The sequence below is a fragment of the Sphaerodactylus townsendi genome, linkage group LG07 (genome assembly GCF_021028975.2).
Source record: "Sphaerodactylus townsendi isolate TG3544 linkage group LG07, MPM_Stown_v2.3, whole genome shotgun sequence".
In the NCBI taxonomy this organism is placed as follows: Eukaryota; Metazoa; Chordata; class Lepidosauria; order Squamata; family Sphaerodactylidae; genus Sphaerodactylus; species Sphaerodactylus townsendi.
Window position 1 is genome coordinate 88,408,728 of NC_059431.1, and position 21,672 is coordinate 88,430,399.

General features: G+C 41.7%; 1 long non-coding RNA gene across 2 annotated transcripts; it reads right to left on the reverse strand.

Annotated features, from left to right (window-relative positions):
* Window positions 1-90: 90 nt before the first annotated feature.
* Window positions 91-21,352, reverse strand: LOC125436662. Of its 2 annotated transcripts, none has more exons than XR_007245102.1 (3): window positions 21,284-21,352; window positions 3,819-3,940; window positions 91-577 (listed from the first exon to the last, which is right to left on the reverse strand). It is a non-coding gene; the product is annotated as an uncharacterized LOC125436662 (long non-coding RNA). The 2 variants fall into 2 exon arrangements; XR_007245101.1 differs by lacking the exon at window positions 21,284-21,352 and adding an exon at window positions 21,086-21,229.
* Between the last annotated feature and the right edge of the window lie 320 nt (window positions 21,353-21,672).

Here is a 21,672-nt window from a genome sequence, read left to right on the forward strand (position 1 = left end):
AACTCCTGTAATCACCACCCCTTTTCAAAAAAATATTCTGTTTTCTGGATAGTTGACAATCCCACACAGGGTTGTTTTTTTTTGGGGGGGGGGGCAAAAGTTTAGACCACCACAGAAGAGCATTAAGTGCATTATACCTCCAAGGGCATCTCTCGTTATAGAAACAAAGCAGGTAATTCCAGAAATGATTTATGTTGATGCATTTGTTTAAAAACATTTCATCCCACCTCTTTGAGAGTTTGACACAGTTTCCAACACAATTGAGACCCCATTAACAAACACCCCTGTACTCAAATCATATCAACAATCTTGCTTGTCTTTTGCTTGTATGGTTCCAGAGTGCTACACTATACTGAAACATATGTTAGTTAATACAAAGGAAAGCTTGTTTGAGGAGCATCCAACATGACGAGGTGTTTGCAGCAGACAGACAGGAAAGAGGGCAATATGTTGGCATAGCAGGTTCTTAGTTCATCAGCTATGCCAACATCTTGCCTCCCCACCAACTCTCACTAAAAAGAATCTTCAAGACTTTGACAGACTGAATGCACAGTTCTATCCTGAAGAGTTGCTGGGCCTGGAAAAAAAAAGACAGAAAGAAAGAGAAATGTTACTATATGCTATTTCTAAAAATACAAGTTGAATTCATATTAAAATGGGTCTAATGGGCAGAGCTCTGGATTAGTAAATTGCTAGAGATTTGGAGGCAGTGCCAGGGAAGGCACCGTTTGGAGAGGGAGATCAGAGGAGACGTGACATCACTCCAAAACTTGTTTCTCCTAGTTAATGTACAGCCTGTCTCCAAAGCTGCCGTTTTGACCAGGGAAGCTTATCACAATATCCGTTATAATTGCAGAAGACCTCCAGGCCCCACCTTGAATATGGCAACCCTGTTAACGGGGCCAACTGTACACAAGCTCTTTTCAGTTGCACTTCAGGAAGCCCATTTTGTTCTACAATAACTTCTTGCCTGTATCAAAAGCTAACTTCTGCAGTTAAATAATAAGTTATCGTTCCAAATGTATGAGACTTTAAAAAACCCCATTAGGCTGTATTTCTTTTCTAAAAACAAACATGACAACGTTAAGGTCAGACTAAAAAGCAAACACATTCCACTGTGTAAATACACTATGGTAGCAAACCCTGTAGTTAAGAATATACAGTGTGGCATACACATGCTATTATCTTTCTTTGGGAAATAAATCCCCCTTCCTCTCCCTTTGAAAGGCACCTCCCCCTCCATTCCCCAAAAAAGAATTTATGTGAGCCAAGACAAACAAAAAAACCAAGGAAAGATTTTAAAATAAAGGAAATCCCAGTCCTTGAATGTCTTTAAGCCATTAATGGAGCAAAGTACTGTTTTGTTTTTGAGATTCTTATGAATAGTACCTTTGCTAGACTGGGCCACTTAAATCAGCAAACTACCTGGTACTGATGCAGTCATTACATCATCTGTGCTTAAATTGCTGAAATAGTTGTGACTATTTGGGTGATATTCATATAATGAATGATTATATGAAACTATGCAGAGTTTAAAGCTAGTTTTGGTTTTACCCAGAGAGATGCAAAGTGGCTTACAAAAAAAAAAGATACAATTTTTCATCCATTTGGTTCCAGAAATGGTTTTTCCTTAATTTTTCCACTGTTGCTTTCCTGGGCACTTTTACCATGATGATTTTTCTATCTGTTTCCGAGCCAGCTTCCCTTGAGCATGCAATCACACATAAATGGTCTCCACCTCATCAAACACTTGGACCTTATTCATGCCCGCATGTAGTTACCCAACCTCCCCTTCAGCCATTTTCCCCTCCCCCTCATCCTCCATTTTCAAAAGCAAATTGGCAAAGCTAACACAATCAATCTGGTTTGTGTCTGCGCCTTTATGTTACATCATTATGTTACATTGCAGTAGAGAACTTTTTTAAAATTTCCTTTTGAAAACAAAAGACAAGAGGAAGGAGAAAATGGCTGAAAGGGAGGGTTGTTCTGCATCATGGATGACATCGCATCACCATTAGGAATAACAGATTTTCAGTAATATCATGTAGAATAAACTGAAGAGACAAAGCGGGGGGGGGGGGGGGGAAGGGGGGTGTACGGAATAATTTCACAGAAAATGTTTCCAAGGTTTGATTACTGGGAAAATCTGCGGTAAGCTGCATATGCAAAAAAGGCCTGAAATACTTGCAGGAAAAGGAGAGCAAAAAAAGTCAGTCTAGATGGAATTCTGTTGCAGCTACCTTGCCCCACTGGAGCTAGTCTATCCAGCCTGATGTTGTCTATCCTGAATGTAAACAGCTCTCAAGGAGTCACAAACTCTTTTAATATCTGCTGCTATGATCTTTTAAACCAGAGAAACCAGAGCCTGACACCGGGATCTAGTGCACTTGAAGCATAATGTTCTGCTGCTCAAATGTTTCTATTCTATATCATATTTGCTCTATCCAGAGTGGGAATTAGCTACCTTTCTTTCACACTACCTCAACTCCTTCCCCTTCTTAAACCCCACCTACCCAGGATGCAGCCCCTCTCCAAACACCAGGAATTTCCCAACCTGGAATTAGCAATCCTAACTAGCCACAGTCTTTGACTGTATGTTCATACTTGACTTTAATATTGCACTATTATTGTTATTAACTGTTCCATATTTACTGACTTACTAGACCCAAGAAAAAAAGCATATCAAAGGCACCTATCTGATGTAGTAGTATTCTCTCATACTTTGCCCTTGACAGTTGCCAAACATGCTGGTTATCACTAGTCTCCTCTATCAAGCTGTTTAGGTGGCTCTTTACAACAGTGAACACTAATGCACAACATCCATCCATGGTGCTCTGGATTTGTAGAATTTTGAATTAGGAAGTGGGAACAGAAGACTGCAGAGGCTGGAGCAGGGGGGAAATCCACATGGTGAACTGTGGAGCGCAAACTGCACTGAATCAGTCACCACGACTGGGCAAAATTCAAAGAGGCATCTGACTGGCAGCTGTTTTACACCCATCAGTTTCAAGACAGCCCATCCCGGGATGCTGGGCTTGAGGCCAGTTCAAACAAACCCACCTCTGACTGCAGCTGAAAAACGTTGGCCTCTCCCTAGCAACCCAACATACAGCAAATGACTTCTGAACCCTGCCTTCAATCAGACAGTCCAACTGTATCAGCTGCCTCCAGGATGGAATGCAAATCCCACAATTTCACAACATTGTCCCACAGATTGTCATCAGATTTCATAATATGAATTTCTGATTCAATCCTGACACAGTAACACTGGATAATCCCACATTGGAAAAGAGATATGTGAGGATGTGGTGGTGGTATCCTATTCCAACAATCTTTTAACATTCTTCAACAGTCTAGATCATTATTACCCAATTACAGGATTTCTTAATTACAATCGGGCTGTAGGAGCAAGTCTGACTAGAGGATAGAAATAAAACAGTGAACATCTTATAGACTGTGCTTGCTTCTAAACGTCTCCATGATATAATAACTAGTAGAGATGATCAAATGTGAAGTGCTTTTGAAAAATATATTTCTTCTGCCTAGTAGTATTCAGTTTGAAGTTGTTTTCAAGACCAGCACATAATGCTAGTCTTTCTGGTTGCCTTACTTCTATTCTCAACGCGTATTTATTTCTATTAATACGACACCCAAGTAAAAAAGGGGGGGAGGAAGTTTCATTATCCATCAGAATCATAAAAAGCATCCCTTCAGGTGATGTTAAAAAATAATAATAAATTATTTCTTTGCTTTTTCAGGAAACATTCCCCTGTCATTGGATAAGCTTCACTGGCTCATAGCCAAACATGACTACTCACCAAAATTATCACATTTGCTACCTGATCCAGGAATCATTGTCCTCGTTTTGAATGAGATTGGTTTACCCACAGTGATGTCAGAATACAGCTCGGCAGTTCCTCACATTCTTTAAGCGACCAGGCTAGAAAACAGAAAAGAAGTTCTCTATGAAGGGAGAGAATGAGACCAGAGCAGCAACTGATAAAAGGAAAACAGGTTTTTTTTAAAGGCATACTTCCAAGGGGTTGAAAAAGCACTGCTGTTCCCCCATCCCTTGCTAAAAGCACTTATGATTCAAAACCTCAAACTGATCAACATTTAACATAGTTTTAATTAACAGCTATAATAGAACAGTGCCTCATATCCTAATCAAGAAAATGGTTTAAGCAATATTTTACAGGCTTCTGGACTTTCAGAAATTTTGCTTATGGAAGCCATCATGATGAAAATTCACATCCTGAACGAGTAAGCGGGTTTAGGGTAGTTTCCTTATCTTGAAGGAAAAACAGATGCCATATTTGATCATTTGACTTGCGTAGCCGTTTTCTTTGTCAATATGCATCTGAAACTAATTTTAGAAATAAACCTGAAGGGCTGACAGGTGAGGAGCACACCCATGAACACACAGCAGCTACATAAATACATTGTAATCACGAAAAACCGTACAGGTTACCAATGTGTTCATGGTCATTGAAACTATGAGGCTTATTTTTCCCAAGAAATGGGGAAGAAAGGTCTATAATTTTCCCCACAAAAAGGAAAATTTACTATATTTTACTATTAATTTTTATTAGAACTGGCCATCTAAGAAAAAAAGTGCTAATTTCAACAGGAACTTAAGGACTCAGTATTCTAATAATTTCCAATTCCCTTTACCTGTCTGTCTCCCAACTGCCTACTTTCCAAGCAACATACTAATTCAATACAGGCATCATGGGAAAGGCATTACTCCATGAAGATACGTATGCTATTCAACACAAAATGTAAATAAACGAAAAATGCACTATGGCTTGCCTAAATGTTTAGCGTAGCTCTGACAAAACGAAGTATGAGTCCACCCCAGCTTGATGGAAATGTGTGGAGATGGATAACATCTGCCAAAACCCTCCCCCTCTTTTCTTAAATGTGAAAATCCTTCTGGGAGTGTCCCAAGACTGTGCAAGCAAAGTTCCAGTATTTAGACCTCCTAGCAAAGCTTGTATAATTATTGTGGTGAACCAGCTCCCAGAGGCTGTGTCTACACCCATCCTTGCTCTCCTCAAGAAATTTCCCACTGTTGCAAATCCCAAAATGGTGGCAGCGGTGGGAGTATGAGCATAGCCACTGGCAACATGTATATGATGATGATTATGTTATCCATTCAGTCGTTCTCAAACCTTGGCCATATATGGCTGTTAAAACTTGCTTAGAGCAGGTTGACACAACGTTCTGGTAGAAAGAAGGAACAAAAACTTCTCAGCCTCACCTTCTCTTTACACTCAAGTCAAACACTCAGTTGCTTCAGTAATTGACTTGCTTCACAAGCAGCAACAGATGTTCATTTATAGCACAGACAAAATTCAAGCATCTGTATCCTAATATTAGAAAGTAGCTAAAATGTCTCCTGCTCCCCTTAATCATTGCCTTCTGTCAGCTGCAGAAGATTCTTCAGTTTCATCTGGAACTCCTCTACTATTTTAAAAGTTGGTTTTAAAATTATTTTTGTAACCATGAGGGCCCTAATTATTTTCAAAACAATTATTTAAAAACTATCTTTGGGTGTCGTTGCTTGTTTCAGTTCTTCAAAAACCACTTTTAGAACCAGTCAGCCTTATTTTGATCTGTCCCTCTTGCGCATACTATTCCAGTGTACACATACATTGTGTGATACAGCACCATTACATAGCATAGGTAGTTAATGGACTATTGCCAGCTATTTGGCAGCTACAGAGTAGCTTCTGCATCCCCTAAAAGACCTAGGAAAAGATTGTGAAAAAATATGCTTTTATTTAAATAGATTTTATATATGCTTCTTAGCTTTGCTTTTGGTGCTGTTCCTAGTCCAAATTCCATTTCCAGAACAGACCAAAATTTCTTTTAGCATGACTATTTTGCTATACTCACATACTTCACATGGTCACAGGAGACAGTAATAATAACGGCTGTAAATCTATTCTAAATCAGGTGTCTGCAACCTGCAGCACTCCAGATGTTTGTGGACTACAATTCCCATCAGCCCCTGCCAGCATGGCCAACTGACCATGCTGGCAGGGGCTGATGAGAATTGTAGTCCATGAACATCTGGAAAGCCGCAGGTTGCAGACCCCTGCTCTAAATTAATGTGTGTGTGTTATGTGCCATCAAACTGCTTCCCACTTATGGAGACCCTGTGAATCAATGTCCCCCCCAATATCTTATTGGGCCCCTCCGCACTGTAGGATTCAACCTTAGTTCGACATAGGTCCGACCCGGATACTTCGCACAGCCGTAGTATTCGACTCGTGTCTGTCTCTGCTCCCCCCCACCATCAAATTTTCGAGTTCGACTGGGAGGTACAACTTCCTGGCGAAATCAGGTTGCATTCAAGCCGAAGCCAGAGGAATGCGGAATCTCCCTCGCCTCGACTCTGCCAGCTAGTCAATCACAATGCAGTATTTCGGCCATGTGCAGAACGGGAGACTCGTGGCGGCAGCAAGAAGTGCGCCTTTAAAAAAATCCTCCTACGTAGCTCCTATGTCAGTAAACGAAAAAAAAGGATGGGCACATTTTCCACCATAGAATGGCAGCCAATCGGGAATGAGGAGCGGATGACACAAGGAGGTATTCCCTCTCTGAACTCGGCTCCGGAGACACGAGCCAGCTGCTGTGCGGAGTAACAGCGGAGTCGAGCTCAGGTAACGATTTCCGAAGACACGAGTCAAACCCTAGTTGCCTCTGCTGTGCGGAGGGGCCCATTGTTAACAACTTTGCTCAGGTCTTGCAAACTGAGGGCTGTGACTTCCTTTATACTAGTCAATCATGTTGGGTCACCCTTGTTTAATAATTTACGTTTTAATGTGCATCAATGGATTTCCAGAATGTCCGCTTCTCGTGCAAGAGTATAGTGTGTTAGGTTAGCCCAGCGGATCTTTCTGAAATCTAGAGGCCATTTTCTCTTTCTACCTTGAATATTTCTGCATTTAATGCTAAAGAGATATTACTTTGCAAAGCACTATGGTGGTTCAGCCTAAGCTCATCTTATCAGTGCTTGGAGGCAGAGGTGGGATGCAGCCTATTCGCACCTATTCGGTAGAACTGGTTGCTAAAATTTTCTCAGTTCAGATAACCGGTTATTAATGACTAACTCCACTAGGAACAAGGGGGTAATCTCTGTCCCTGGGTACAACAAATCTCGTCAAGTGGGGGATGCAAAATAGCCTCCCAGGGCCCCCTGCAGCCCCCCTGCCCCCCATGGCACCCCCCACATGTGTATGAAATAATACAATATATAGTAATTCTATTTTTTTGTTCATTGGTATAAACATTGGGAATTATAGGTAAAGATTTTTCATTTTCTTTTTTCCCCTTGAATTTTATATTGGAAAAAGAGGAGTTTAAACTATTCTTTTAGATTAAGGATTTTGGATCTCTCCCTCTGCTAGTTTTCTTTCAAGTGGAATAGATAAAGTAGTTATAGGAATCTGAAGGGGAAGTAGAAAGTAGGGAGGGAGGGAAATATGGGAAGGAGGGAGGCAATATGGGATGTTTTAGTGGGGTTTTTTTTGAGAGAGATAGACAATTAGATATGTTTGTAATATGTTAACAATTGTAAACAGTTTTTGGTTTCTCTCCTTACTTACGTTATTATTTAAAATCAATCAATATAATGATATAAAAAAGAAATAATACACTACCTTTCGGTATATTGCTTTTTAATACTTTAAGCAGTCATTATTTGAATCTAGAGGCAGGGCGAAGGGAACTGCACCTGGGGCGTGCACGCCCTGCGTCCTTGCCACAGCCCCGCCCAGGAATGCCCCGTCCCCGTCATGCCCCGACCAGCCCCATTGGCGCTACACCACTGTTTGAATGCCACCACCATCAGAACCTGTTACTAAAATTTTTGAATCCCACCACTTCTTGGAGGCTTAGCAGAGTGGGCCAAAGTTATTATACGAAGAGAGACCAAGGAAGACTGGGGTTGCTATGTAGAGGAACATCATGACAAACCACGTCTGCTCATCTATTGTGTTGAAAATCCTGTGGTCATGTGGTCACCATGAGTTAATTACAACTTGACAGCCCACAATTATTTTTTATTACCATGCAAAATAAGGCATATTTTCAACAGTGAAGAACTAATCTGTTCACGTACAACCTGCAGGCAACTGTGGATGCTTTCCTAGCACATAATGTTGTGAAAGTTGGCATGGGAAAACCAACAGCAATGTACACTCCCTTTAACAAATGTGTGGCAGGTTCACAATTTAACCTGAAGTACTAGGATTTGAATCACTGTCCCACAGACTGCATCAACAATGCACCTTTGCTTTAGCCAATGATTGACAAGCATGGGAAGCCGGAGGGAATGTTTTGCTGCTTCTGAGCTTGTTGAGGGCCTACAGCAAAACACAGAAAACAAGACTTTGCTGTAGGCCCGCTCCAGATCTAGAAAGCCTGGAAACTTGGTTTGGCTTCCACTGTCTTGAATCAATCTTGTGCTGCCTTGTGAACTTCCTATAAGACTGAGTTTCTCCCTTTAAAAATATAAAGGGCTCAGCACTTTCCCCATTTTTCTAAGGTGCTTTGATTGTGTATTCCTGAACTGCAGGGGGTTGGACTTGATGGCCCTTGGGATCTCTTCCAACACTAAGGTTAAGAATAATAGAAAAAAAGAGTTTTAAAAATAATTTGGATGGTGTTACCCAGTCAAGAGAACCCAAACTGTATAGCATTACCTAGTGGATGAGAGACATGTAATTAATCCAGTCTTTCAGGTGGTTTTGTCTTTGGAGAGGATATGGCTTGCCCATAAACCTAAGTAAGTGAGACTAGTTTGTAATTATTTTCTTTTTATACAGCCTAGTTTCAAACTTGTTGCTGTTATTGGCCAGGATACAATAACTGTTTTGTGAATGCTCACAAAAACCTTGAGATCCATGCTAACCTTTCTGTACCAGTAAAACTCTTCATTCTAACAATATATTAAATACTCTCGCCTTTTCTGCACAAGTTGTTTATGTCATTTCCATCGCACTAATGAAAAGTTTCCTCTGTGGAGTTCCATCCCCACCCATTTGGTTCAAAAAACTTTTCCAAGCACATTTTGCCTTGTTGTTTCTGAAAACACTTTTACCTTTTTGTGCTTTGCTGGAGCATTTCTGAGCTGTCTTACCTCACAGTGCGAACAGATTTGAAATGCTTCCCCTCCGAACAGTCCAGTTTTGTTTCCATGCTCCCTATTTTTCTTTCATGCCACCCTACCTCCCCTTCAGTGTTTTCTCTGCCCTTTTTAAACAATTTTTCTTTTTAGCTGGGTGTTTTTGGTGGTGGTGGGGAATTGTTGAATCAGCTAAACTACAAAGCAATGCAAAAAAAGAAGAAGAAGAAAATGCCAGCCAGGAAACAACACTCCAATTTGGGGAGCAAGAACAGACTTCGACATGAACAATAGGATCAAAAACATCACCGAAATGGGATTAAGTGTGGTGTACGGAAAAGGCCTATCTCTAAAGTAGAATTCCTTTATTGAACCTGAAATTTGAAACCATACAGTGGGTTTCTTCACAATGTGACCCTATAGGGGCGGGAGGGGTTGCAACATGGGCCAGGGCCCAGACTCAAAGTGTTGGAAAGTTGTGATCCAACCATTTTACAATGATGGAGGCAGTTGTTTCCAGATAGGTGCTCCCTGCAGACCCAAAAGTGATGCCTCCTTGGCTCTCCTGAAGCACCTCCTGCTGTTGTGAAATGAAGGGCTGTCTCTTTCCTTTGAAGAAAGGAAGCGGGCACCAGAGGACACACTGGCAGGCATCATGTTGGGGATCACTACTTTAGAGTGCTATTCCTACTACTAGATAACTTTCCATAAACTCATCTTCAGCATATGGTTCAGTTAGGTATGCCAACAAAAGCTTCTTAGAGCCTGCAAACTTGGGGGAGGAACAAAAAAGCATTACAAGCCTGCTGCTAGCAAGGAGTGAGCGACAGCACTTGCTGGGGTCCAGTTAATTAGCAGAAGTTATGGGCCAATATTAATGCTGACTTTTATGGTGAGTTTCTTAAGGGAAACTGTGCAGAGAGTGTCTGACTCAATACTTCTGCATGTTGTTACAAGTTACGGCTGCAATACTTGTTTGAAAGCAGCTCCTGTTTAAATGGGTAAGATCTACTTTTGTGTAAGAATTCATTAGGCTTTAAGGTCACAGCCTATTCAGCCTTCATTGGGAGCAAGACTCATGGAAACCAATGAACTCCCCACTAACGTTAATATGAAGATGTCATTGAACAGCAACCCAAATCTTATTTTGGCTGTCCTTAAGGGCCTCTGTATCTACTTAGCAAGACCAGATGCTACTCATCAAAGTTGCTGCTTCAGCATTTAACTGTCAAAAGTTCAAGAGCCAGGAGAAAAATAAAAATTTCTTCCACAGGAACTTATGCTTGCACCTGAATTGTACAAAAGCTGAGCTGCGTACTGCTGGAGATTCATAATCGGGGACCACTGGGCACACTGTCATGCACTGCCTTTTCTCTGACCTGGACAATCTTAGCTGTAGTCTCAGAGCAGAGACGGAGCAAATCCTGGCATGAGCATAGGATCAGGTGAAAATATGTTTTCCATGATCCTTCCTAAACCTGTTTTGTGTTAGATAATAGGAAGAGATGTAAAGCAATTGGCAGCTAGCATGACAATTTTACTGTGCCTGCATAATTAGAAAGTCTGCGTGGCATGCAAGTTAGATCATGGATAAACTGGGACTTTGGTGTGACAACCAGAAGGAAGAGACACTTTTGTTCTCAGAAAGTTGAAAATGGCACAGCAGACATTGATGCACACACTTATCCTATGGTCTTTGCTCACTTGTAAATCTCCACAACTCATTGACCAGAGACAACTATGGGATAAGATATGTGACTATATACACCACAGGCAACTACATCCCTGCTGTACCATCTTCCCCTCTCTTTAAGACAAGTCAGGGTTCCATAGGTATGCATAAACGGAGCTGTGCTCAAAGGATGTGCCTCTGTACAAAGGCAGGTCCAATAACAGCATCTTCATTACCAAAGTATTTATGAACATCAATATGAAGAAGTAGTAGTAGTGTAGGAGGAGGAGGAGGGAGAGGAGTACTCAGTCTTTCTCTCCTGATGGGAGACTCAAGGTTGCTTACAAGCTCCTTTCCCTTCCTCTCTCCCACAGCAGACACCTAGTGAGGTAGGTGGGACTGAGAGAGTTCCAAAGAACTGTGACTAGCCCAAGGTCAAGGGATATAGGAGTGTCCAAGGTTAAGAAATGTAGGAGTGCAGAAACACACCTGGTTCACCAGATATGCTACTATCAGCCAAGCAATTGGTAAAATGATGCAGTGAATATAATTGACATATAAGTATACCCAACACCTAGTATGAAAAATACATGAAAGAGCTCCCCAAATAAAATATGTGGCTTAGTTTAATGGAAGCATGCGGAACAGGAAATAGAACATACAGAGTTGCACACCACAGACTGATTGCAGTCCAGTCTATCTAATCCTTCCATTTGAGGATCTCTCAAGTCTCTGAGATATTATTTATTTATTTGTTTATTTAATTTCTCATCACTGGAATGAGGAGGGGGTGAGAGGTAGGGGACTACAGAGATGGGCAACCCTCCCCCCCCCATAAATGAAAATGCTTTTCCATTAAAAAACAATTCCTTCAACTGCCCTGCTCATAGAAGAATACTCAGGAATCAACCTGCATCTGAGCAATTCCCTCGTTAAAAAACAAAGTATGATTTCAGGCCAGAATATTATTAAATGCTATCCTTTTGATAGAAATAAATACTTCTCTAAAGAAAAAAATCTGTTAACAATTACAGGGTTAAAGACTGAACTGCATGAAACAGCCTCTTGTATATTGCAGGTAAACTGTAGTATCATGCTGGATTTCAACCGTTAAATAAGGCTTGAAATCAAATTACTTTGACTTCCCTGACAGTCAGCTCATATGAGTTATTTCAAACCAGTTCTTAACAATGATTTCCTATGATCTCTACTTTGTGAAGTCACATACTTCACGACCAAAGGGCAAGAGTTGTAAGGAAGTCTACAGGAGTTCAAAACCTCTAATGATACGAGAGCACACCTGGTACCAGCTCTTTGTCCTGCTGAAAATGAGATTTATTTTTCTACAAAGACACACAGAATGGAACTCACTGTGCTAAAACTGAAAGCCATCAATTAACAACTGAATGACCTTTTGCCATTTGTTTCGAAGTCAGGTAGATAGGCTTAAAATATTTGATGAAAACCAATGGGCTGATTAAACACAATGAAAGCTGTAATAAGAAACTGAATTGTGCTCATCTAAAATCTTTCCTATTGATAATATACTTAAAAGAAGAGTGTCCACCACATTTTGTAACCCCCTGAGTTTTTGAAAAGCTTACTGTTTAACTACCTACTAAAATATTTATCATTTTACCACTAATTTTATCACTTCATTAAAATGTAACAGTTGTAACAGTAAGCATATTTATTTGGAAGTAAGTCCCTACAAAAACTTATTTCAGAATAACAACTGTGGCACCCAGCACAATGCTTTCTCTTATCATAAACCTTCTCAACATGAAGCTACTGGATATTCCTTTTCTAATAACCATATAAGCACAAGCTCTAATGGAGGCATCATATTCAAATGGGTCAGTGGACTGAATTCCCCACTTTTTTTTTTACAGCAACATGCAAGGGGAGACTAGAATTTGTCACTTAACACCCACCACCACCACACACACAGATTGCTGAACTGAATGAATAAAGCACACCGCTTACTTTTGAAAAAGAGGTGCTAGGTTGCTTGTCTTAAGCGAATTCCACATGGATCAAAAACAGCGGTGTGAAAACGGTGTAAACCCTTTTACATGTTTTAAACCATTTTACACTGTTTTCACACCGTTTTCACACCGCTGTTTTTGGCCCATGCGGAATCCGCCTTTGTATCATAAAAATAACACCATTATGGTAACCTTGCAGGCTTTTATAGATATATCCATTGGCTGTTCCAACTGTAAAGTATGAGGGCCAGTATACTGTAAGGGCTCATTGTGTGAAATAATGCCAATCTCTTACTTATTCTCAGACAGGGAAGCAAAGAAGACCACACTGCATTGCCATGTCTTTCTGCATCCACTTCACCATTAAAGCCCTTCAGTCTGTATAACAGCGCATTAGGGTTGCCACAGAGCTTCTACAGTGCCTAAATAGTTAGCTTAGTTATTATTAGCAGTAGTTAAGGGCTCCATGCAATTGAATAAGCAGGTATCTAACAGAGATGGGAGGACTGTAAACACACAATGTACTAGCTGCCACTAGTGTAAATGGTTATGATTAGGAATTTGCTAGGCAGTCTGCCGCAGATATAACTAGGTTCACACTACTTTTTTTGACAGGCTGAAAAGGATTTCACATAGCTGAGAGACTGGAAGAATTTAGCAGTGCAAAGTACTTACTCTCATTTTTGCTAGCCTTCTATTTTTTGTCCCAAATCTAATGCACTTAGTCAGCTCTGAAAAATGAATGATTTCCATAAATATTATCACAGGGGACAAGAGAATTTATCCAATAACAGATATAACGCTTAAAAGATTCAAGACAGAATTCACACCAAACCTCTCTGCCTCAGCTCTTCCTCCCTCCCTTATAATCTTCCCCAAAAGAAGATTTCCCAGCGTGATTTTCCCTTATATCCAAATAAGTGAGCTGTGACTGAAATAAATATTAAGTTTTTAACCTGACAGTGGACTATATTTTTTTTATTCTATGTTAGCAACAGTTAAGCAACTGTTACTTTGAAAATAACTGACATTAATGCTAGGCTGGGAGAATTTTTTTTTGTACATAAGCATATAAAAGAGTTGCATTCGCAAGTATATTTTTTTCTTGCCGTGTTGGCTGGCAGTTAATCAGCTACCTTTGGATTCCGCTGCTAAGCTGGATATTTTATATGTTCAACTGCCTTTTAAAACTATCACTGCTTTTAGTCTGCAGTGGCATTATTTCAACTGTGGGTTTTACTGATTGACTGGCTTTGACTGATGGTAGTGCTGCTAACTAGTGGACTCCCTTCTTGCTGATCAATCATATTGAAATAAGTTAAACCTAACTTAGAAGAGAAATTGGAAGTGTCCCATGACTATGGTCTTAATGAACATCAAACTGTCCTGTGGGTACTAACGTCCCCCTTGCAGATCACAAAGGCTGGTCCCAGCTATGCTTCACATAATCCACTGTGAAGTGGATTATGTGAACTTGATTAAAGCACTACCATGTATGTGCTAGAGGTTTATGTTCACAGGCCCCAATACATAACAGTAAGGACAACTATATTAATTCATTACAGCAAAACATAAAAAGTAGCAGTGTCATCTTCAAACATTATTCTAACATAAGATTTTGTGGACCGGAGACCACTATGATGGGGCCTGAAGTTCTCCTGGGATTACAACTGACCTCCAGAAGTCAGAAAATTATTTCTCCTGGAGGGAATGGCAGTTTTGAAGGCCAGACTCTACAGCTTCACATCCCAACTGAGCTCCTCCCCAAACTCTGCCCTTTCGAGGTATTCCCCACCCCCCGCCAATTCTAGGAATTTCCCAAAAGGAATTGGCAGAATTAACTGCACCAGTTGTAGGGCTTCTCTCAGAAGATGTATGTAATATAAGATGGGCAGCCCAATTCTAGTGGCCAGGCGATCAGCTACAGTGCCTCAGCCACACCACCATTCTCAGAGAGGCTTCCTGGTGACATGGGGAGTCTTGCAAAGATAAAAAGCTGCCCTTTTGCCAAAAAGCCTCTATGGGGCTGTATAGACTTATGCTGCCTTTTAAGAGGCTTAAGTCTAAACAAATCTTTGCCAGCATAAGGTGATGAACAGGCAGGATAGAGCAGACTAAATTCAGCTAGTCTCCCAGCCATGCCCTTGGGCCACCCCGCTGTGGTGGCAGAGGCACAGGGACGGCAAATCTGCTGAAGCAACTGCACGCCACTCCCTTGGGCAGATTCGCCCCCTTCCCCTGGATGGGGCCATGAGTAAAGTAAGTTTTTCTCCATAACTCCATCCATATGTGATCACTTATAGCCATGCACCCAGCATGGGCTAGCTTACAACACTTTATAACAAAATAAAAAGAAATTTGGGTAAATATTGTAATGTCAGACTCCATTTAACTTTTGTAGGCAGTTTGCAACTTTTCATCTTTGCCAAATATCAATAACTTTTGATTCTCCTCTGGAACACTTTAATTGTCACCAGCTTATTTTAAGTTTTTATTTTATTTTATGAAGAGCCAGTGTAGTAGACACACTGTAATGTTATTTGGATATGGACAGTTTGGATTCAGCTGAACTCAGCTACTTTAGGTAAATCATTCCCTCACAACCTAACTATCTTAAACAACTGAAAAGCCAAAACATCACTCTGAACTCTTTCATGGAGAATTATGATACAGGCAGAGGCCCGGTGTGTGTGTGTGTCTGTGTGTGTGGATTTTAATCAGAAATTAGAAATCAAATTCTGCATACTTATCTAAAATGAGCCCTAAAAATAGTGGCAAAAGTCTATGATTTAGTCAATTTTACATTTACATTTTATTTTTTTTATTATTATTATTTATTCAATGTTGGTATACCACCCCATCCCCAAAGGGCTTTGGGCAGTGTACAACATAATCATCATTATAACACAGTGATAGCGAACCTTTTTGAGACCGAGTGCCCAAATTGCAACCCAAAACCCACTTATTTATCACAAAGTGCCAACACGGCAATTTAACCTGAATACTGAGGTTTTAGTTTAGAAAAACCGGTTGGCTCCGAGGTGTGCGTTACTCAGGAGTAAGCTTGGTGGTAGTCAGTGGCTTTGCTTTGAAGCAACTGTGCAACTCTTCCAACGGGTGAATCACGATCCTAGGAGGGTTTACTCAGAAGCAAGCCCCATTGCCAGCAACCAAGCTTACTCCCAGGTAAAGGATCACACTTTAGTTCTTTGCATGAAAATCAGTGGGGTTTAACAGCACTTAACAGGGTTACCTTCACTGCTCCCCCAAAACTAGGTCTTAGGTTTAATGCTAATAATCGAACCCAGTGGCCCAGGCCAGCCTAGATGTGAGGGGGGGGGGGGACTCTGTTTGTGCGTGCCCACAGAGAGGGCTCTGGCACCCGTGCCATAGGTTTGCCACCACTGTTATAACATTTACAAGTAGTGAACAGCAACACTTGGAAGGAATAATAAATTACTGTGCACCCACTCCCAGGCAGAATAATTTTTCAATTGTAATATAACATTCCAAAGAGATCTGACATAGCCAGAGCCTACTGATTGAAGCATAAACTGTTTTTAGATTGGGTTCTAAAGGGTTTTTTTTAATAAAATGGGGGTTTTTTTTATTGCTGTTCACCTGAGATGTTCAGGAGATTTGAAGGCATATACATATTTTAAATTAGTTGTTTTAATATTTCCCTCTTCATTCTGCAGTTCATGGAATATCCTCATCTGGCTGCGGAAAAGTTATTTTTAACTTTATAGCTTTTTGCATACCTGGGGAGTATACATAACTCTCTGCCTCATCTGTCATACTGACAGACATTCAATCTTTAGAGGTAAACAGCCTTTCAATAAGTTATCTCCCTAAGCAATTGAAACAAGATAAATATGTGTGTGTATACACACACACACACTAAACACATAAAGCATGTACACACTTTACCAAAAAAACCTTTATTATACCATACCCCTTTATTATACTATTATACTAAGTTTTTATCTCCGATTAATGCAATCAAGGTATTTCCTGTTATCACAACAACCCACACACATTAAATCTACAAGTATTTTCAAGACTGATAACTAAAGAACCTCTCAGAAAAAAAGCCAGTTATATATTCAGTCCGTATTTCAGGATTCAAATGCTCATTTCACAAAAGGTTGTTAGTGTTAGATATCCTTAGCCCCCTAAGTTTAAGGACAAGAGGCATTTAACGTTAAAAAAAGATGCTGAAAACTGACCAAATATTACAACCAAAATGTAACTTCTGGAGCTTAATTGCCAATTTTATTGTAATCATTATATCAAATGGACAAATGAAGCTTTATAGTAAAATCACCTCATAATTCCTTGTGTATTTGTACAGTGAACTGTATCAGCCTTAAAGGCTGACACATTTGCTGTGATATCAGCTCAGACAAAAATGGGCTCCAGTTCAGAAAAGCTTCTACCTCCATTTGGTAGCCTTTAATGTAACACAAGAATCTTTGTTGTGCCAGATACCACTAAGTTGCAGAAAGGTAGCTGTGTTTGCCTACATTGTTTCAAAATACTGCATTACTTTGTAATAAACACTACAGTTGAGATAAGATGTAACTTTCCCTGTGAAGTCTTATTAGAAGGCTCTATAGAAAAGAATGTTAAAAAATACTATTAGTTATATTTTCAAATATTGAAATTCTCAGCTTTTTTACCACTTGAATCTGCTCCAGAAATACCTTTTTTAAAAAACTGAGCAGATCCACTAGCTTTTTAAAAATCATGTTTAGACTTAAAAGCCAAAAATATTCTTGTATTACTCTCTTAAGATTGTATTTACCATCAGTTTCTCCGAAATACCACATAGAATATGCCCCACCGAAAACTTCAAATCTTTAACAGGAAAGTGAGGTTCGTTTGGCTTGAGTCCTACAGAACTCAAGAGGCAAACAAAACGTTTGCTCAGATATGTTCTGGAGAAACAACTTAAACTTTTACCAGATTTGCATACCACAATTTCTCATTTTCAACTGAATTTTGGAGTTCACTTACGTCAACTAAACCAATTCTATGTATGCCTCTGCAACCAGTATCTGAAGTTGCTAAGGTCTCAACAAAAACCCCAACACTAAAACCCCAATGGTGGCATTAAAAGTTTAAAAATAATATTAGCAAGTTCGAAGTTTAAGTTGACCTTTTGTGGATCACAGAGGAAGTAATTAAATGAAGATTTAAGGTGGCTGTGGAGCTTTGATAAGCCTACTATTCCACTTGGAAATAGTAATTTGTCTGAACTTTGTATCTAAAGTGATTTGTAATCTGTCTGTGTCAGCAGAAATCTACCGCAATGAACTCATAACGTTATCAGCGCAGAAAATGAGAACAAGCGCCTTCATAACTAATTCTGAAGGACAGCAATAAAAGTTTTGTTAGCAGGCTACAACCCAGAGCATACTCCAGAAAGTAAATGGTTGGTTTTATTTCTGCACAGGAAAAAAAATGCCACACACCCCTTCTCTTGCATTTTTAAAGTGCCTGGTAGTTTCTTTACTTGAAGCTGAATAATGGGGTCTATCTGGAGGTGAATTAAATTAGTTTGGTCCTGAACAAACCAAAAAGACTTAGATCAACATGCATAAAGCCAGAATTTCAGAATGCCTCTGTGACACATTTTCATCCTGAAACTTAACACTGCTGGTTCACTATTTTATTGCTGTGAAAACTCAATTTAATTCTCCAGTTCACTGCACTCTCATTCCAAGTGGATCACTGTGGTTGCTTTCAGTTTATAATATATTTATGAATGAAGAAGCCTAGACAGGAACTTTGGTTTTCCTCCTCCCTTTCTATGGCATAATATCATTAATAAATAACCCTCAATTTTCTTTCAGAGCAGAAATTAGTCAGAGCTGCTTCAAAGGAAGGAAAACCTCACGGCACTTAAAAAAAACTTTCAAATGGGCATAAAAATTCCGTGTTTTTATTGTAGGGGCAGGTCTGTGCAGCATTCCCCAATTCAAGACTTCCCAAAGATGTTGGGCCCCCCTGAAAACATACTTAAAAACTTTTAGCAGTTTTTTTTTAGGTTGTAAGTTTACTGAGAAGAACAATGGTCAAGTATGGCAACTAAAAATCCCCAGTTGCTGGCCTTTCCACACACACAGTTTACCACAGATGTTCCCAGTGGTCGAATCACAGGGCTGCAATACTTCCTTGGAAATAATTCTCCTATCCTCCCATAATTTAGGTGTCCCCCCCCCCTTTGTCATTTCAGTTGAATTTATCATGCATGGTACTGGGGGGGGGAGCATTTCTAATGGGAATCAGATATCACCTGCGACGTGCTGGTGTCCTGACAGTGGAGGACAGACCCCTTTCATTTATTTTTGTACAGGTGCTCTTAAACTTGCAACTGAAAATGGATGCTCAGATCCAAAGCACCAGCTGCCAACGCATATTCAACGTAAAAATTTGATTCACATTGTCATTCCAAATCTGCTTTCCCTTGCCTTAACACTTTAAAAGCAGCGAGAGATATCAACAGTGAACTATGGAACCTTTGCCAATACAGTCCAATGTTCTCATTTTTTTCAAGTAACATTTTGATTTCCGGGGGAATGTGAGTGGATGCGTTGAGGGGGTTGGCAAAACTGGCTAACTGAGCATCCCGTATTCAGCCTGCCCAGATTGATGTCCTGCAATAAACCATAATGTGTTCATCTGTGTTTACAGAACTTGTGACAGTGTTGTTTTTCTTTGGATAAATGTATTGATTCGAAGTTTTAAGCAGATGTTTGCTTCATTACCCATAAAAAAACACAAGTACTTCTCTCATTTTCCAGTGCTCAATAACACTAGCCCAGGCAATACACGCTGGATGACTTATGTGTCCTAGTGCTAACTTATTCCATTGTTTTTTCACTAATTCTATCATTAAAAAAATTAAAAAATGGCATGGTAAATGGGTGGAAGGTGGCAGGGCAACAACAATATTCTGGGCTGGCTTAACTTCTATCTCCTCAGTATAGCAAGAGTGTGTGTGTGTGTGTGTGTTTGGAATGAGCTGCCAATGCAAATCCCTCAAGTTTGCTTCCCCTTCTTTTTGCCTTGCCATTGCCACTCTCTTAATCCACCCCACCAGACCACTGACAGACTAAGGAGGGGATGGAGGAAAGAGAATCAGCAAAGCAAATGAGGGAGAGGAGGAACTGAACAGTGGGGCAGCAAATGAGTACTTGTTCCTTCTCTGGAGTCACAGCCTCTGCTTGGGGTTGGTGAGATGCTACCAGGATGGAAAAGGGATAAAAGGGAGGGAAAAGAGAGAGGAGAGGGAAAAGGGGGAAACCTGCCTGAATCATTCTTGCTACCTCACAGAGCAAAACCAAAATGGTGGCATAAAAAAGTTGGCGACCATTTGGTGAGGTGGAGCAAAAAAAAAACAAAAAAAAAACCCAACAACGCTCCCGTACTGACAACCTGCTGTGAAACGGAGAAAACACGGAGAGAGAACAAGAAGAGAAAATGCTTTGAAACCAAACAGGAAAACACGGAGGAAAGATTAATCATAATTAACAATTAAAAAAAAAAAACAGGAGGCATGACACCATGAAAGGATGGGAAGCCCTCCTGCCGAAAAGGCCGCGGACTGAAATGGGTCCTTTTTTGAAAAGTTAAGGGAAGCCAGCAAAGGTGCGCAACGTCCGGAATCCCTGCCAGGCCCAGCGGGTTTCCTCATCTCAGTCGGACCCTCCAGCCTTGCCTTTCCCAAAGCGGCGGCCCTTTCCTCCTCCAGTTCCCCAACTTTTCATGGACCCCCGAGGGGGTGCCGGCAGTATGCGCAAAAATGAGGACGGGTTGGGGGAACACCTGCAGACGCCCCGCCCGCCCTCTGCTCCGGAGGAAAGTTGGCCAGAGCCGATCAAATCCGCAAGACCCCCCTCCCTCCGGCTGACCCGCGCACGAGATAAGCCAAGTTGGACGCTTCCAACCCGGCCAGGTGGGAAAAAAGCAAAGCAGCTGCCGGCCCGACCACCCCCAACCAAGTTGCAAGAGCGGTCCGGGGGCGGCGGCGCGTAATATCTGACCGTGAGACTCGGGTTCGCACGAGACGCGAGTCACAACAGTTGCTGTTCCAGCACGAGCCGAGCACCAGCCCCCAGGTTGCAAATGGGTCCGGCTCCTAAACAGCCCCCCTCCGAAAAGTCCCCCAGTTCGACTCCCCCTGGCCGAACAGATCTGGGGCACCCGACGCTTTTACATAAGCGGTGCAGAGGCTGGTCTACCTGAAGGGGGGGCGCCCTGGAGTCAGCTGGTCTCCCTTACCTGCTGCAGCCCTTCGACGAAATCGCCTCTTAAAGGAGAGAAGAGCGTTGCCCCCCACCCACCCCACCCCGAGCTCCCGACTTCTGCCCGCCCGTCCTGCCTGAGCCGCGGCTACACCCAGACAGTAACTGCGGCAGCCGCCGGAGCCAGAATCCGCCCGCCAGTCTGAGTACCCGGCAGCTGCCCTGCAAGACAGACCTGGCAGCGCCGGGACTCCTCCAGCCGCGCCGCCCTCCAACACCTGCTGCTACTGCAGCAGGCCGGCGGAGGGGGTGGCTGTTAAGAAGAAGCCGACCAATCCCCGGGCATCGGCTCCTGCTCTGCCCGCCCGCCCCCCGCAGCGGCCACGCCCCGCGCCAGGCAGACGGGAGGGCGCGACGCACGCAGCAATCAGCCCTGCGGCCGACGGAACGTGCCAGGAGCGGGGAGGGAGACGCTTTTTTTGTGTCCCGGGAAAGCCAGAAACTCCGTCCAGGCGTGGGCGGGAGGATTCCCAATGCTTCCTCCCCCCGCCCCCCCATACAGACATCTCTGGGCCCGCGCTGCTTTTTTACAACATCAGCAGGGTAGGGCTGAGGTGTGGCTGT